The 18,344-nt window shown below is 36.8% G+C and overlaps 1 pseudogene; it reads right to left on the bottom strand.

Moving 5' to 3' along the window:
• The window catches only part of LOC113058027 (multidrug resistance-associated protein 5-like), a 21,987-nt pseudogene extending 5,376 nt beyond the window's left edge, over positions 1-16,611 (bottom strand).
• Between the last annotated feature and the right edge of the window lie 1,733 nt (positions 16,612-18,344).

Raw genomic sequence — 18,344 nt, 5'->3', positions numbered from 1 at the left:
ATATTTAAAAAAAAAACTGATATGATTCGCATCCCCAAAATGACTCAAATGATTCGCGAACCCGCAACGACTCCGAACTGATTCAAATGATTCGCGATCCCCAAACTGACTCAAATGATTCGCGATCCCCTCCGAGCTCCCGAACTGATTCAAATGATTTCGCGATCCCCAAACTGACTCAAATGATTCGCGATCCCGCTCCGAGCTCCCGAACTGATTAAAATGATTTGCGATCCCCAAACTGACTCAAATGATTCGCGAACCCGCTACGAACTCCCGAACTGATTCAAATGATTTGCGATCCCAAACTTACTCAAATGATTCGCGATCCGCTCCGAGCTCCCGAACTGATTTAAAATTATTCACGATCCCCAAACTGACTCAAATGATTCGCGATCCCGCTCCGTGCTCCCGAACTGATTAAAATGATTCCGCTCCGAACTCCCGAACTGACTCAAATGATTCACAATCAGAAGTTCCCAATTTGTTTACATATGTGTACATACATACATCATACATACATACATACATACATATATATATATATATTATATTAATATAATATATAATATATATATATGTATATGTATGTATGTATGTATGTATATTATTATATATATATATATTTATATATACTATATATATATATATATATATATATATTATATATATATATATAATTCAGAAATAACAGAATATAATTTTAATCTGCCATTTACCAGAAGTTTTACTGTTAACTATTTAAAACGTTTTATTAATTGGAAAAAAGCTGAAATAACTTTTTTTTTTTTTTTAAAGATTATTCGATCATTAGAAATTCAAAAGTGCAGCATTTTTTTTAAATAGAAAAAAAAGTTATCTAAAAACTTTTAAATGATTTTACTGTCATTTTTGACCAATGCAATGCATCCTTGCTGGATGTAAGTATCAATATCTTTCTTACTTTGTTTCTTCAAACAAACACACAAACACACACAGCATTCCCTCTGACCCCAATCTTGTGAACAGTAGTGCATGTAATTCCTCACCTGTCCCAGTAGAGCAGATAGCAGCGAGCTCTTTCCACTGCCGACTCCTCCACAAACCCCAAGCAGTGACCCCTGGGTGTACAGCGCAGAAAACAGGCCAGCAAATTACGTCACAGATACGCTCTGTTCATAAATACTGTATCCATGAACTGTTTGCTGCATGCAACACTTGGGCTTCCCATGAAAACCTAGTTTTTTCTGTATATATGAGAGAGATGTTGAAAACGCATCTGATCGTTGACACTGTAATCAGTAAATCCACACATGGACTGGTAATAATGTATGGCAGTACCTTCCGGATGCAGAGGTGTTATGCGGTGCAGGGTTTTGTGCAGCGGGGGTCGGATGCTCTGTGTGGAGGAGATGGTGCTCTGTGGGCTCTCCTGCTCCATGTGTAGGTGTGAGGAGGTGCTCTGCGTTGGCTTCCTCGCTCTCCTCTTTGCTGTTCTCTGTGGTGATGTACAAGCTCAGTTTCTCCCTCTTTAGGACTCTCTTCATACCTCCTCTTTTTTGCTGGCCTCGTCTTTTTTTTGGCAAGCCACAGGTTTCTCCCAGGCCAGTGTGGCGTCTTTAAACTCCACCGCATTATAGGGATCTTCCGTTTTGTTTGAGATCAGCTCCCTGTCCTCCATCAAGAAGAGCTTCTGTGGGCACAATAAGAGGCATTAAAAGGACGGTTCACCCAGAAATGCCTTCATTTACTCACCCCACATGTTGTTCCAAAACCAACAGTTGCAAGTCCCCATTGACTTCCATAATATTATTTTTTCATACTTTGGAAGTCAGAGGGGTCCTGAATGGTTTCCACCATTATTTTGGTGTTCAACAGAGGAAATAAACTAATACACGGTCTGAAACACAACATGAGGGTGAACTATCGCTTTAAATCGGGGAATCCCAAACTTGTTTGGTAAACACTTTGATGTGAAGGTTCTCACGTTAAGTCTGTCATCATTTACTCTCCATGCTGTTATTACAATTCACAAATGACTTTTCTGTGAACACATAAGGAGACATTACTGCAGAATATCCATATCTTAATTATAATAAAGAGTGAATGAGGACTGGGACTGTTTATGGTTCTCGTTGTCTCGAAAAAAACAATTGCATTGAAGTCAATGGGGATTATTAACGGCCCTGTTCAACAACATTCTTCAATATATGTTTATTTTATGTTCGATAAATAAAAGAAACTCAAACTGGATTGAAACCACTTGAGTGTGAGTAAGGGGCCGTTCACACAGAACTAGTTTTTTAATTCCAGTGCACTATTTTTCCATTTTATTGGCTATGTAAATGCACTGGACAGACAAGTTATACAAAATTTAACTTACTACAGTCAGTGCCACTCATCAATGTCAGTTCCAAAACAGTTGACCAATCAGAAGAACCGGAGGCGGGGCATAGCTTTTGTTAGCAAGTTTTGATAAGTCAGATCATCATCAGCATATTGTGATATCTTTAATAAGATCTCAGTAAATGTTCATCTTGAAATATTACTAAAAATATACATATATAAATGTATTTACTTTATAAAAATCAGTAATGATTTAACACATGAAAGATGACCTTTGTCCAGAAAACTGAATTATACTAATAGGCCCTTTGCTTATTTAGAGGACTAGGGTATACATTTTTGGTGTTATACTATCGCACAGCTACAGGAAACCTATACGAGGACCACTTTTATGATGCATTTATGGTGCTTTTTGTCATTTTTGGAGTCCCACTCCCCATTTGTTCGCCTATATTGGAAAAGAGCTGCATGGACATTCTTCAGACTTTCTTCTTTTGCACTCTACTAAAAAACATGACGGTTTGAAAATAATGTCAGAACAGTAGTTTTTGGTTGATTTGTGGATGTGGGTGTGTTTTTGACCTGAAATCTTTTCACGGCCACGGAGCCTTCGGATAAAGCACGCACCGCCAAAGGCGTGACCTTTAGAGCAAAGGTCATGGAGTTGAAACAGCAACGACGGTGAGGCCTGCAAGGTGTGACAGAAATTAAAACAGGTCTCTGTGAGTTCGAGCTTGCAGTTGATTACGAGCCTCAGGCAGAAAGCAAACAGCATTAGCATGGCTTTACCTGTGCTGCGGTGAGATCATAGCCCAGAGCCATGTGAAGAGTGAAGGTGCACACGCTGGCTATCACCACCACCACTGGAGCTACACCCACCGTCAGGCTCTGAACACAGCCCGCTCGCTCCAGGACCCTCCTCTCTTCAGACCGGACCCCTGGAGACACACACAGGACTCATGTTCAATCACTATGTCCACAGGTGAGAGTCTCTAAATGTCCCGGGGGCCAGTTGCATGTAATAATTAAGACTAGTCTTACAAGTTAGTCATCCAGTTGTTCATTAAGTCTTGCCTAATATGAATCTGAAAAGTAAGACAGATTACAACATGGTAAACATAATCTAACCGGTCAGACTAGTTTTTAACAAAAGGTGCTATATGTAAATTTTTTGCAGATTTGTTTGTGCGAGGAAACATACCAAGTTTCACACTTGTTTCTCTGAAAAACAACGCTCCAGTCAGTTATTTTACATTGAAATATGCGTTCTGCCAGGACAACACAGCATATTGCAGCCATAGAATCCAGCAAGCGGAAAAAAATCAGAAACCACAGATTCAAACCCGACCTTAAAAGCCACGGCATCAATCTAGAAAAAAACCCTGTGACCAGAAGCATTCAGAAAACTTTATGCGGACCACTTTATATAACACATTCATGGTTCATTTCTATTTAGCATTTTTCATTTGAATTATCAACTTTACAAATTTGCTAAACATTTAATTGATGAATGTCATTTATTTAATCACTCTATACATCAGCATCCGGCTGAATTATAGACAACGCTTTCAAAATGTAATTCAAAATGACTTCTGAAGATTTAAGCGTGCAACTTTTATAACGTATTAGTTATTCTCATTTAAAACGTAACTATGCATGAACAGAAACATATTTAGCACTCGAAATAAGACGGAAAACCTGCTGTGTGAATTGTGTTTCCATCCTAGAACACAGTTTCCAATTTACAGGAGCCTTACTATGTTCAATCCGGCAGCTACACTGAGAAGTGCAACAGTAATGGAAGAGAGATCATAATCATTAATGGGATGTTGCAGTAGATGTGATGCTGAGACACTGGCTGGTGTCCAAGTGTCTCATTTCCTCTCCCTCTGCCTGCACTAATATTTGGCTCCCGACTGCCGCAAGCTGGCACATTAATTCAGCGCTGCTCTCTGGCTTACAGCCAAAGCGTTTTTCTGCTGGTCTAAACAACCAGAAGCGCTGGACGTTATCTCTGAAAACTTTGCTTGATCTACATAATTCATATTTAGAAGATGTTGATCCATGCAGCTTGTGATATTTTATTTATAAGTGCATGCAAAAAAAGGTATAAACAGAAGATTTACTGCTAATTTACTGCTAAGCTACATAAAATAGATAACTGGAGTAGCGCATCCCAGTTAAAGGGGTTAAATTATCAGTTTTCTCCATATACACAGCATCCTAAAAGTTTTTGAACATTTAAGACACAACTTACATGGTACTTGGTTAGATATTTCCTATGACGTTAAAGAAAGGATAGTTTCAAGCGCCTTTTTCAAGCAAAAGAGGTTTTGAATTAAAAACTGATGAATAAATATACTGATCAAAATGTTGGTTTATATCATCATGATTACTGCACTAGATTTTATATTCTGCTTCCTATGCAATGAACGTCCTATATTTTTAAGGGTGATTTAAGTACTATGAGGAAACTCTTCCATTCAAATTCTGGGGTTGGTAAGATTTTACTATGAGGTTCTATTTGGTAACTATATTTAATGCATCAACTAGCATTAACTAACAATGAGCAACACATTTGCTATATTATTAATTCAACTTTTTTAATGTTAGTTAATAAAAATATACCTGTTCATTGTTAGTCCATCTTAAATCAACCTTTTTATTTTCATAATGCAATAGTAAATGTTATAATCACCATTGACTAAGATAAATAAATGCTTTAGAAGTAATTTTCATTATTAGTTTATGTTAACTAATGTAGCTAAGTAATGTTAACAAATGGAACTTTACTGTAAAGTGTTACAGATTTTTTTAATGTGTTTGAAAGCACCTCCAAGGTTGCATTTATTTATAACATGCTGATTTGGTGCAAAATAAACTCCTAATTATCAATGTTAAAAACAGTATTTTTTGGTGGAGACATTGATACATTTATTTTCAGAATTCTTTGATGAATAGAATGTTAAAAAGAACAACATTTATTTGAAATGGAACTCTTTGTAACATTCTAAATATCTTTACTGTCGTGTCCGATCAATTTAATTTGCCCTTGCTGAATTTAAGCATTAATTGATTAAAAACAAAAAAATTAATTACTCAAAAATTTTGAATGGTTGTATAGAATCACATCCCTAAATTGTACTTATTTAACATTCAACAAAGTCAAACTGTCCAAAGGTATTATGAAAGAAAGAGCGCTAAATGCTTTGTAAGTTAATTTGAAAGCTCAGGGACTTTCGGGACATTTCAGCGACGGACGAATGAGGAAGGACAGAGCCAAGACAGCGGATTAGGAAACTTGAGATTGTTCCTTTAAATTCAGTGCAAAGCCACAGAGATGATCCTTTGATTTCCATGGAGACTATGACATCTACGCATCATCATTATACGGTCACTTCCTGTTTGGCTGAGTCAGTGCTGCTGTTTGAGTGGTTGTAGTGCTGTCTTACTTTGGATGTTGCTGGCAAACGCCGTCTCCCAACAGTACATCTTAATGAACTTAATACAGCCCAGGATCTCGTTCATCAGCCGGACGCGCCGATCTGTAACAGCCACACACCTTTTACGGAAATATGCTGTCAAGCGGGAAGCCAGCATCTGCAGGAAATAATTCAAATGTGAAGCACACTCAGACACAACGCTATAGTGTGTTCTGCCTCAAAGGGAAACCCCATGAGTAAAACTGACCGAGGCAAGCATTTGTACTTAAAAGTATATCAATTTTAGGTAACAATTTAGATTAGGGAACACTATTCACTAGTTATAGCATGCATATTACTAGCACACTGGCTGTTTTACTAGTACTTATAAAGCACATATTAATAAATGACCATATTCTAGATCCTTTAACCCTACCCAAAACCTAAAAATAATTACTACAACAACTACCTTATACTTATTGCCAATAAACAACAAATCAGGAGTTTAATAAGGAAAAAACTTTTAGTTGATAGTGAATACAATGTGCTCACTAATCTAAAGTGTTACCAAATTCAAGGCGAAATCATATCTGCCTTACAGAAACCTAGCTTAAATTATTATTTTGGTTTTAAAGCGTATAATCCGCCAGGCTACTGTTATAAGCATAAGCCCCGTCTGATTGGTCATGGTAGCGTCGTCGAAAAAATATATAGAGATATACTTAATGTTACTCAGAAAACAGGACACAGGTTTGAGTCATTAGAAGTGCTTGTGGTAAATACTATGCTTACAGATAAAAGAAAAATCCCTGCTATGTTTCGTTTAGATTTTCGCAGTGATCTGAACAAAAACAGCAGACGGGCTTACTGAAAATGCATATTCATCCTCTGCCAGAATGGCAGAAAAAATTACATAAAAAAACAAAAAGTTGGTGTCTGGTCTAGCCAGGTCTCTAGGTCTAGTCAGGCTGGTTTTAAATTATGTTAAGGCTGGTTTAAGCTAGGGTTGCACACACACTCACACACACACACACACGCACATATAAAATGGAATATTCTATGCAAATCATAAATAAGTAAATTTTTCATGCTAATGATTCAATTCACGCTTTTATGGGCGATTGTCCTAGAAATCACATGAATTCTGACATTACTATTGAAACTGGTCACATTACAAAACACAATTGCATAATATCACACTTATTGCCACATACATGTCTCAGATCAAAATAAATCTTTTCTCAATGTCTTTTGAGAAACGTCACAAGTCACATGTGAGAAAAAATTGAAATAAAAGATTTGGGTGACTCAACAGAAGTGTGAACTTGGCCTTTGTAGCGGCTGTACATATTCTTCTTATTAACAAAAAGATTAGATGTGCTTATCTTACCATGGTGGGATAGAAGATGACAAAAATGGCCGATCCCACGAGTGCAGTCGGTCCAAAGAAATAGACGGTGTATGACAGACCCAAAATCCCAACGAGAGGCCCTCCGGCCAGCAGACAGCCCACCGAGACGGCCTCGTACAGACGCTGTCCATCACTGGAGCAGATGTTTACAAGCTGAAAGAGTCATCATCGAAACTTAAACATCAGCGCTGGCACTCACAAACACCAGCCCAAACTGATCATAAAGAGTGGGCTTAAACTCGCCCATGAAGACGTTACTCTAAGTAAATAAGGCATGACCTGAGAAGCCAATCGAAGCATGTTTACAAAAGTGCAAAACTGCTCCTAATGAATAGTTTAGAGTATTAACACACAGGTCACCTCTCCAGTGCTGATGTCTTTAGTGCTGCGCAGACGCAGGATCTTCTGGAAGGCGAAAGTGAGTGCGGCTCCCCGGAGGCGTGCAGCCGTGCGGTAGTTGACAGCCCACATGAAAGCCAGAGACCAGGAACGTGTCAGCTCCATGAGGAAAATCCCAGCGACCAGAGCCAAGCCGTACAGCAGCTTCACCTCTGCACACTGAGAGTACTCCAGCAGGGCTCGGATCAGCAGAGCCTGACAACAACAGCACACAGCCTGGATGATGCTGAGGGAGGACACAGCTGCACAAAGAGTTTTTTTTTAACAGGATAAAAATTACACATGAGCTTTGAGGTTTAATGGCATCAGAACATCCTCTGACTTGCGCTGGGGTTGTGAGATCAAGAGCTGCTCAGGAAAACACTGAGTCTTTGACTCTGTTTCAAAATATTCTCATTCTAATTATCGGGCAGATCTGGTCCTGGATGCTCATTGGTCAGGACAGGTGTGCTGTGAATTGCATTGCTAAAAAATGTAATTCATAAATAAAGAAATTAATAAAAACTTGACAGAAAAGGAAAAATACGTTTTTCTTCCTCACTCACTTTTCAAATTGATCTTATGACTCTGACAATTTTTTTTTTTTCTGAAAAAGATCAGTCTTTTTATTCTGTAAAGACACATTAAGTTGTTTAAAAGTGACGGTAAAGGGATTTATAAAAATTATATATTTTAAATAAATGCCATTCTCTCTATTCATTAAAAAATAATGAATTTGTTGTATTCAATCACTTTTCAAATTGATCTTATGCCTCTGACCAAATACGTTTCATAAAAAATAAAAATAAAAAAATAAAAAATATTTTTATTCAGGAAGGACACGTAATTTTTTTTTTATGATGGTAAACTACGTTTATAAAAAAGTATATATTTTAAATAAATGCTATTTTTTCTATTCATTAATAAAAAATATATATTTGTTGTCCTCATTCACTTTTCAAATTGATATTATGCCTGACCAAATACGTTTCATAAAAAAATAATAATAATAATAATTCAGGAAGGACAATTAATTTTTTTTTTTATGATGGTAAACTAAATTTATACAAAATATATATTTTAAATAAATTCTGTTCTGAAAAAATGTATTTAAAAGAAATGAAACTGAAAAAAACTTTTAATCCTCACTTTTCAAATGTTCTTAAGCCTCTGACCAAATACATGTTTTTAAAAACGATAAATAGTTTTATTCAGTAAGGGCCCATTAAATTGATTAAAAGTGATGCTAAAAGACACTTATAAAATAATTATTTTAAATAAATGCTGTTGTTGCTCTCTCTACTCATCAGGGAGTACTGAAAAACAAAACATATAATTGATAATAATAAGAAATATTTCTTGATCACCCAAGCTTTGCCGTCACACACACATAAAATACAATTTAAAACACATTCAAATAATAAAACACTTAATTTAAATTGTTATAGTATTTTAAACATTGACCCTGTTTTTAATCAAATAAAGCAGTCTTGGTGAACAGGGACTTTAAAAAACTTTAATTTAATTTCTGGCTTTAAAATAGCACTTAAATGTACAGCAAATAAATGCACGAGCTGCTGAGACAATGGCTGACCCATGCAACACTAAGCAAATCAACGCAGGGAAATAAGTGTGCTATTTTGTAACATGTAATCCCTGATAATGCTATTAAGCGAGTGCTGTCAGGGGCATGTGCGAACTTGTGTGGGGAAATAAAATTAACAGCTGCGTTCCCAACAGCATTTCAGTAAGAAACTCCCAGCTACACCAAAATAAATCCCCTCATAGTGAAACTAATAAGATCAAAAATGTGTTTGTTTTTTTTTAATCCGAACTAAATCACTCTTGCTGAATAAAGATCTAAGCTCATTTGGCAACAGAAATAAAGCAGTAGGCAATAACGTGAATAATATGAATAGCATGGACCATGCACGGAAAATCCAGAAACATGCCACAATACTGTGGATTAATCCTAGTGTGAAGTAAGAGAAGGAATGGAAAATCTCAATTTTCATTTAGAGTTTGCAAATAGGGTATAACCTCTCTAGAGTAGTTATAGTAAGTTAATATAGTAATTATAGATTAATAAATATAATACACACACTTAAATAATGCTTTTTGTCGTGTTGGTTCTTGTAAGTCTGTGATCATTATGAAAAGTGTGACCCTGGAGCACAAAACCAGTCTTAAGTGTATACTTTTTTGGAATTTAGATTTATGCATCCTCTGAAAGCTGAATAAATAATCTTTCCATTAATGTAAGGTTTATTAGGATCAAATAATATTTTGATATAGAGATGCAACTCTTGGAAAATCTGGAATCTGAGGGTGCAAAAAAATCTAAATACTGAGAAAATTGCCTTTAAAGTTGTCCAAATGAAGTTTTTAGCAATGCATATTACTAATTAAAAATTAAGTTTTGATATATTTATGGTAGGAAATTTACTAAATATCTTCATGGAACATAATCTTTCGATTTTTGGCGTAAAAGAAAAATCGATAATTTTGACCCATGCAATGTCTTTTTTTTTTTTTTTGGGGCTATTGCTACAAATATACTCCAGAGACTTAAAACTGGTTTTGTGCTCTGGGGTCACAGATGGCATGAGAAAAAAAAAAAAAAAACTATTTCTAAAACATTCTCCTGTTGTCTAGATAAGGGAAGCAGGACAAAGGTCAGAATGCAACCCAACAACTTACAGGTCCAACAAATCCAGCCACCATGGTGATGAGCAGAGAGAAGATGGCCACCAGCATTCGGGTCTGACAGAACCTCCAGAACACCCGAGACAGAGACGCCGTGTCCTTCCCTCGCCGCTTGAGCTCCTCGAGCCACAGCCACTCCAGTCTGAACCATGCATCGCCAAAGAACAACAGAAAGAAAGCTAAAATAATGACTGTATTCACTGTCCGCCACTTCCAATTCATTGCAACTTTAAGAAATTAAATTAATACTGGCTAAATTGTTAGACCTAACCAAAATTAAATGTGCAATATCACAAATGCATTTGTCACTTTATTAGACAGCTCTATGCCACGCTTGATTCTGATTGGCTAATAGCAGGATTCTGTGCTCGACTGTTTTTGGATGATCATGCTGAAATGTATAATTTCCCATTTTCTACATAGCTGTTTTGGTTTCACAACTCTATTTTATATCACTCTCACTGTTTCTTCCTTCTCACATAATAAAATGACCTCAGCTCATAATGCATGTCATGTATCACTTCTGAATGATAAAATGATATAATGTTCCTGTAGCTCAATTGGTAGAGCACTGTGTTATCAAGCGCAAGGTTGGGGGTACAAATCCTCAGGAACACATGATAGGTAAAAATTGTTAGCCTGAATGCACTGTAAGTCACTTTGGATAAAAGTGTCTGCTTAATGCATACATTTAATTTAGTATAAAATGCCTCTGCTCCTTGTTGGGTCTTTTTGCAAGTTGACTGGATATAATCCCTGCCCTCACATCTAAATTAATAAATGTGGGGTATTTTAAACTCAAGGGTCTTCGGGTAGTAAAACTTGTTTCGGGCGCACATTTAGCAGCAGCCAAAACATCCACACATTTATTATAAATCATAAATGATGTTCAAATTCTCATAAATATTGTAATTATCTTCAATCTTGAAGCATTCAGGGAGAGTCTCATTGAAAACATAGAAATACAATCTGAAAGACCAAATCCACTCACAGCTTTTATCTTTCACAAGGGTGAACTGTATCTTATTTAAAAACAAAGAAACAAAGTGTCCAGACCCCATAAAATCTCCACCCCTCACACACACAAGTGCACATGCCTTTAATGTGTCCATGCTATCTCTGACACGGATCCAGTAACAGGAGTCACAGACCCTGAGGTCAAACTCTGAAAACTGACACCGCTTCTTACAGATCCACTGAAGAACACACGAGAAGATACAGGTGTCTGTTTTTAACACACCATCATCGATTGCAGCAGTGTGGGCGAATCACAGTTACAGATTATAGCTGTTTTTCCATGTTCCCGTGTCCCTGAGAAACACTTTGAGCTCTATTAATGAGCCGGCTTAGTTGAAAAGGACACGGGCTGGGATCTGACGTGTTAATGACATAACCGTCCTGCAGGAAAGGTGCAGACTGGCCCTCTCTCTGATGTCTAATCCTTGCTATGAATAACACCCACCTGCCATAACTCTCTGGGCTGTGTGAGCATCTATCATTCGTTCCCCACCGTGACTCCAGGGATTCCCACACCAGCCCTTGTTATCAAGACGTCAACTGTGTGAGACCTTGGCACCGGAGGTGTTTTCTAATAGTTCTGTTGGTTCACAGCTCAGCATTGGCACATATCACAGATTCCTAACCTGTGCTTGGCTCCAGGGTAGGGCTGAAGGATTAATTAAAATCAAACCGAAATCACGATCTGGCTTGGCGCGATTATTGAATGTGATTTTTTTATTTTAAATCTCACTTCTCTATAACGTATATTTAAGTAGTGTTTATGTGCCGGAGAAACTAGCATGTTGCCAACTTAAGTATTTAGTTTTTGAGCTCTGTTGCATCGCTGTTAAAGATTAATGAGCTGGTGAAGTGGATTTACTTACTTATCATGAGCATTGTAATGTTCGACGGGGATGTCATAACAAATGTCAGTCAGATTTTAAAAAGAGCGGTTCATTTATTAATTTTCACAATCTTAATTTCAAGCTGTGGAAAAATACAAATGGAAGTCAACGAGTGTGAAGCTGAAAAAAGGGGCGGAGCTACATAACCTGATAGACCACATACATCACGGAGATCTGCATTTACATCTACTTACATTTACATGAAGTCTGCATTTACATCTGCAAGGACATTTCCTATCAGATGTCAAAAAGACCTTTAGAAGATGTCTTTAAGATGTTTATGATTTAGAATATATGTAAATGTTTTGACGTCTATCAGATGTTTTTACAAAGCAGATGATTTCCAGAAGAAGCGATCTTTAACAGACGTCTTGCAGACGTATCTTTCCTTTCTGGGTAAGGTATGTAACATGCATCTGAAAAGACAAGATGCGCTAAACAACCTCCCAAACTACTGAGAAGCATTTATGAACCAGTTTTCCAACAAAAGAGAATATTTAATAGAATGATTTTACTCCACAGCATCAAGCAAGTGTTTGAAATCACTTCATTTTCTGATCTGATGTTGCTTTTTTATCACAGAATGAGGATAAATTACGTTCTATACTCTAATAAAAGCTATGTATATTAGCAGCACTGGATTATAGACTTAAAATACCCAATATGGCTTGAGTAACACCGATATACCCGATATTGTCACGTTGTGTTTACTTGCGTCATGTTTAATCACACGTTCCTATCTTCTTTTTATTCTGCAGCAAACTTTGTCCATATAAGGGATTTCCTGTAATGTCATGAGTTCTATGACTTCTGTGATGCTTATTTGGAGTTTCTGCGCGAGGGCGCCCTCTAGCATGCATTTTTAATGAAACAGGCAGCCTATTACATGTGTTTAGTGCTTATTAATGCACACTCAGTCCTATTCAGCCCAAATTTTCCCCAAATCGCGCACTGGGTATTTGCACCCAGACAAACGCAGCTTTACGGTAGACAATCCTTGATGACGAATTGGAAGGTTTGCACCTGTAGCTCACCTTTGGCAGTTCGTTTCTGAGGCCTCGTGGCAAGACAGACCCCAAACGTCTTCGATCTTGAGACTGGACTCTTTGTGGGCCCTCCATGCCAGAGGGGACAGCCACTGCAGGGTCATGAAGGAGAAAAATCCTGCATTGTCCACCGGGTGCTGATGTCTGGGGGTGAAAATGGAAGAGTTTGGCTCGTATCAGTCATCTAGGCACTATGTGCTATGTCTGAGAACGGCGTGACCTTGAACACGAGAGAAAATCTTTACTCGCTGCGGCCAAACAGTAGATGAATCACACATTTGTGTTTGAAGAGCAGTTTGCACGTCCCTCTCAGAACTCTTACAAAGCAGTGAAAAAATTCAGCGGCTCTTTATCAGTCAGCATGTTAAAAATCGAGCCGTCTGTGAGAAAAGGATAAGAGCGTTCTTATCAGGACCTCATTGACTGTCACTTGAGTCCAACTGGCAATGAAACAAACATCTCCTGAGGCCTGTTTCACACCTCACACAAAAGTATTTCGGTGCATATGTTAGTTTTGGCTCCATTGTAACAGGTCTGTGTAAGCAGTGAGGTAGGTGTGTAAGTTAAGTTTTTTTCCACACTGAACTTAACAGAGAACATTTTAAAATACACTATACATTTATTTTATCAACACAAGCTTTTACAATATAGGCTTGAAGCAACGGTGTCAACGACTCATTGTCATGTTTAATGCGAGTTCAATTTGCAGTGATGTACATAAACAATTTGTAATAAATTAAGTGGAGGATGATAAAAGCAGCTCGTAGCTTCATTTTAAGGTTCATTAAGGGTTAAGTCACCTTTATTTGTACAGTGCTTTATTTTGACACTAAAAGCAAATTTATTGTCCTCAAAGAAAGGGGTAACTATCATTTGTTTCGTTTCAGATAATTTGGCTGGACAGCAAACAACACGGATTTTGCCCATAATTGTGAAAATTGTCCTGTGGCATGACTGTCATTATAAATCACAAAATACATTTATTTAATCTAGACATACACAAAAAAAATGATAAAATTAACAGTTCAGACAATATATATATATATATATATATACACACGCACTGTGTATGTGTGTTTTTTTTATGAAGTCCTGCCAAGTGATTCTTTCACTTTTTAAGCATTAAAATACTGTTGGAAATGACTTGTCAATTCTTCATTCTGTACACCAGAACGATTTGCTAATTCTTTTATAATTATTATATGAGAACTTACTTGTGCGTGATCCGAAAGGGCTTGAGTATTTGTAAGCTATGCCGATATCTGCCTCGTCTTTTTATTTCGGTGCCCAGTTCCACCTCATCATCGGGGTCTGGGAGACTCTGTGGAGGGGACAGCGTCAACCCCTCCACCCTTCCTACGGCCTCCAAAGCATCGGAGAACATACCTGTCTCTAACAAACAGAAAAACACTCAACAACACTCCAAACGAAACAAAATACCGTCAGACACTTGGGATGAGCTCCCATCCAAGCTCACGACTCCCAGCACTGGGAACGTCTGGATCTGCTGACTAATATTAGTGCAGTGACACAAACCTTCCTCTAACGCTATGGCTGCAAAGTTCAAGTGTTTATCTATTTAAAGTCGCCCGCGGGTGGCCTCAAGGCTCGTGGATACTGAGACGGAAGACATTCGAGCTGGACGTGTGTGTGTGTGTGTGTGTTGACCCTGTCACTGATCCATCTGGGGAATGAGACACGATAAGGTAAATCCAGGAACACCGTGACTCTCTGTATCTGCTCGGTGTACGTCAGATAAAGAAAGATAAGCACATACTTTCATTATTTACACTCTGTACAAGAAAGAGCCTGAGTTCGGTAAAAATCACTAATGCAATAGGAGACTATGAATGTGAACAATGATAATGCAAATGCTTTGTAATTTTAAAGGGAGAGGGCCTAGTTCACACAGAAATGAGAATTCATTCATTATTAGTCATTCCAAACCGGTGTGACTTCATTTCAGAATATTTAGGATCTGTTCTTGCTATTCGTGCAATTATAATGAACAGATATTTTTTTTAAAGCACACAAGCACCATAAACGTATCAGAAAAAGATCTGTGATTGTGATGATTATTATGTTGAAATTGAAAACTGACTCTTGCTGTCCTTGGGGTATTTATGATGATATGAACCATTTTTGTTGATCCGGTACAGTATATACAGTCACTGGTAACACTTTATAATAAGGTTAGATTAGTAAATGTTAACTGATGTATTAACTAGCATGAACAAACAACAAACAATACAATTTAATGTTGTTTAACTAATGCTAACAAGCACAACTTTTGATTTTAATAATCCATTAGTAAATGTTGAAACTAACTAAAGGTAATAAATGCTGTAGAAGTGTTGTTCATTCTTAGATTGTGTTGTAACTATAGTAGTTAACTAATCAATCTTATTGTGAAGTGTTACCTAGTCATGTTTTTTCTGTATTTATTAAGGAGCGGTGTGTAGTTAGCAAGGTAATAAGGTGTAGATTTTCTAAACTGATTAAGACAAAAAAGAAGAAAAAAAACGACCCTGGTATGGATTTGACATTAGTATCGGCAGATACTCAGAAACTGTATTGAGCAACACAAACGAAATGTTTCATTCATGAATCAGACTAATCCGGTTCTTAACTTAATGACTAAATCATCTAATGTTAGTCAGATTAGGAAAAACATTTTCATTTTTAGGTAACGTTCCATACATGACCCCATTTCAATTTTACAAATTTTGGGCTTATTTAAGGTGCATTGTTCATGTTTACCTTCAGTTTCAGACTACTATGAATATTTGTCCATTTGCACAGTTTGAAAGGAAAGCAAAGCCATAATAATATAATTTACCACCATCATTGTGCCCAGACTCGATCCAGTGGAACTAAATGACCTTTTATAATTAAAAACTGTAGAATAAAAAAAATTGTGCATTACACCGGCTCACTTTTCCCATCTTTGCCCTCTCTGTTTCTTCCTGTTCATGATCCGGCCAGCAAGAATTCTGTGTTCCCTGCCATTTCTGGAGATGTTCTCCATTGGGATTCACATATGGGAAATTTTAATATGGATTATTAGAACTCTACCTTTATCTCAAATCATGATCAAATCAATAATGAGCATGGATATTGACTTTCCATTATTTAAGGTGTTTTTAGTGTTAAAGCAACACAAAACAAATGTTATATATATAGTGTGAAGTTGGAGTTTGAAGAAGGTCACTTACATTTCAAACACTTTCAGCTTCAGGATGTTCCCACAGGTTATTAAATGATTTATTCAGAAAGCCAGCGCTCTCTGTGTCCCTCGCTGCACGTGACACATCTTCTTAAACAGCTCGTAACGTTACTCTGATCTGGTGGAAAAGTTTCACCGCGTTCAAAGGAGGCGCAGCGGAGAGTTTGACGCACAGCTCGACCCGCGCGACGTTTTGAAGCGCGCCGCCGCACAGCTGACGGAATTCCCTAAATGTATCCTGCGTCACGCCTGAGCAGCCAATCGGGGATTTGCTTGGCCGCTGCTATGGTAAATGGACCTGTAAGGGAAGGAAAGCGCACGTGGTGATCTTTGCAACAGCACGCAGAAAGATTAGCAGACTATTTTGGGCCGGTCATCTGAAGAGCATTGCTGCATATGGAAGAAGACGAGTGGTGTTTGACAACAAACACTTTATTTCTTATTATTTTTATAGTAGCAGTTGCTGAATGTTTATGAAACGTGACGTAGAGCGAGCAGTGTGACGGAATTATCCGCGTTCCTGTGAATATTAATGTTCCTGACAAATTATGTTACGTAATGATAATTCTGTAAAGTTGGCATGAAATCAAAATTGTCTTATTTAATGGAATTCTGTACTCTTTATTATAAATTACGTATCCGTGCTTTTCATTGTTTTATTTATTTATTTATTTTTAATGCCCTAATTACCTTTAATCAAAATGTAAACCTCCCCTCCCCCTCAAAACGACTAATCATTATTCGTTTTGAGGGGGAGGGTAGGTTTACATTTTTCATTAAAGATAATATATAATGTAGCCTATATAATATAAACGGATAATGTACCTCGGAATGTCGCGACTGACCAATCAGAATCAAGTATTCCACAGAGCCGTGTAATAACCCTGGATAACGACCTGTAAAAGATTTGCGTTTTTTTTAGATAAAAAATAAAAATAAATTGTTTAATTATGTCATCCTGGTATCGCAGACTCGCTCTGGTTTCATACAAATCCAGCTGTTGGATTTTGGATCCAAGGCAAATATAAGTCAATGCTGTACAATGTTTAAAGCATGTAAAACAGAATAATAACAACAACAAACAACATAAAATGAACAAACATATAAAAAGTAGTGCTGTCAAATTATTTCTTGCGATTAATCGCATCAAAAATAAAAGTTTTTGTTTAGGACTACACATTATATGTGTGGTTAGGGTGTATATTTATTATGTATAGGCCTATATTAATAAACTCATGCATGTATATATTTAAGAAAAAATATGTTATGCTTATATATTGAATATATTTATTTATATATAATATAAATTATCTGAATATAAATATATACATGTTAATATTTTAAAAATATATACTGTATGTGTGTGTATTTATATATACATAATAAATATACACAGTACACACATACACAGTACACACACACACACAAAAATTAATCACAGTACATTTTTCGACAGCACTAAGAAAAGAAAAAAAATACCTGAAAAAATGAAAAAAGTGTTATATAATATAAGGGCAGTTACATTTACATTTAGCAGACACTTTTATCCAAAGCAACTGAAAAATTAGGACAATAGAAGCAATCAAAAATGAACAAAAGAGCAACTATATGTAAGTGCTAATGACAATTCTCGGTTAGCCTAATGCCTACACGTAGAAAGTTTTTATTTTTTATTTTATTTATTTATTTTTATATAATTACACACATGCACAAAGTTAATGAAAAAGTCAGTGAAAGTGATTTTGTGCCTCTTTGAAATGCACAATAATGCGTTATTCACTTAGAGAATGCAAGTTAAGTCTGAAGTAATGAATTTAGGTAAAGGGGTGCAGGCAAACATTAATTAATGCCGGCTACTGGTAGCTGGTGTAAATTGATGAACAGAGGTGTGACGTGCATTCTTTTCAGCTCATTAAAGAGTAATCT

Source organism: Carassius auratus, chromosome 39, assembly GCF_003368295.1.
Source record: "Carassius auratus strain Wakin chromosome 39, ASM336829v1, whole genome shotgun sequence".
Classification (NCBI taxonomy): Eukaryota; Metazoa; Chordata; class Actinopteri; order Cypriniformes; family Cyprinidae; genus Carassius; species Carassius auratus.
This window is presented reverse-complemented; position numbering and strand designations above follow the sequence as displayed.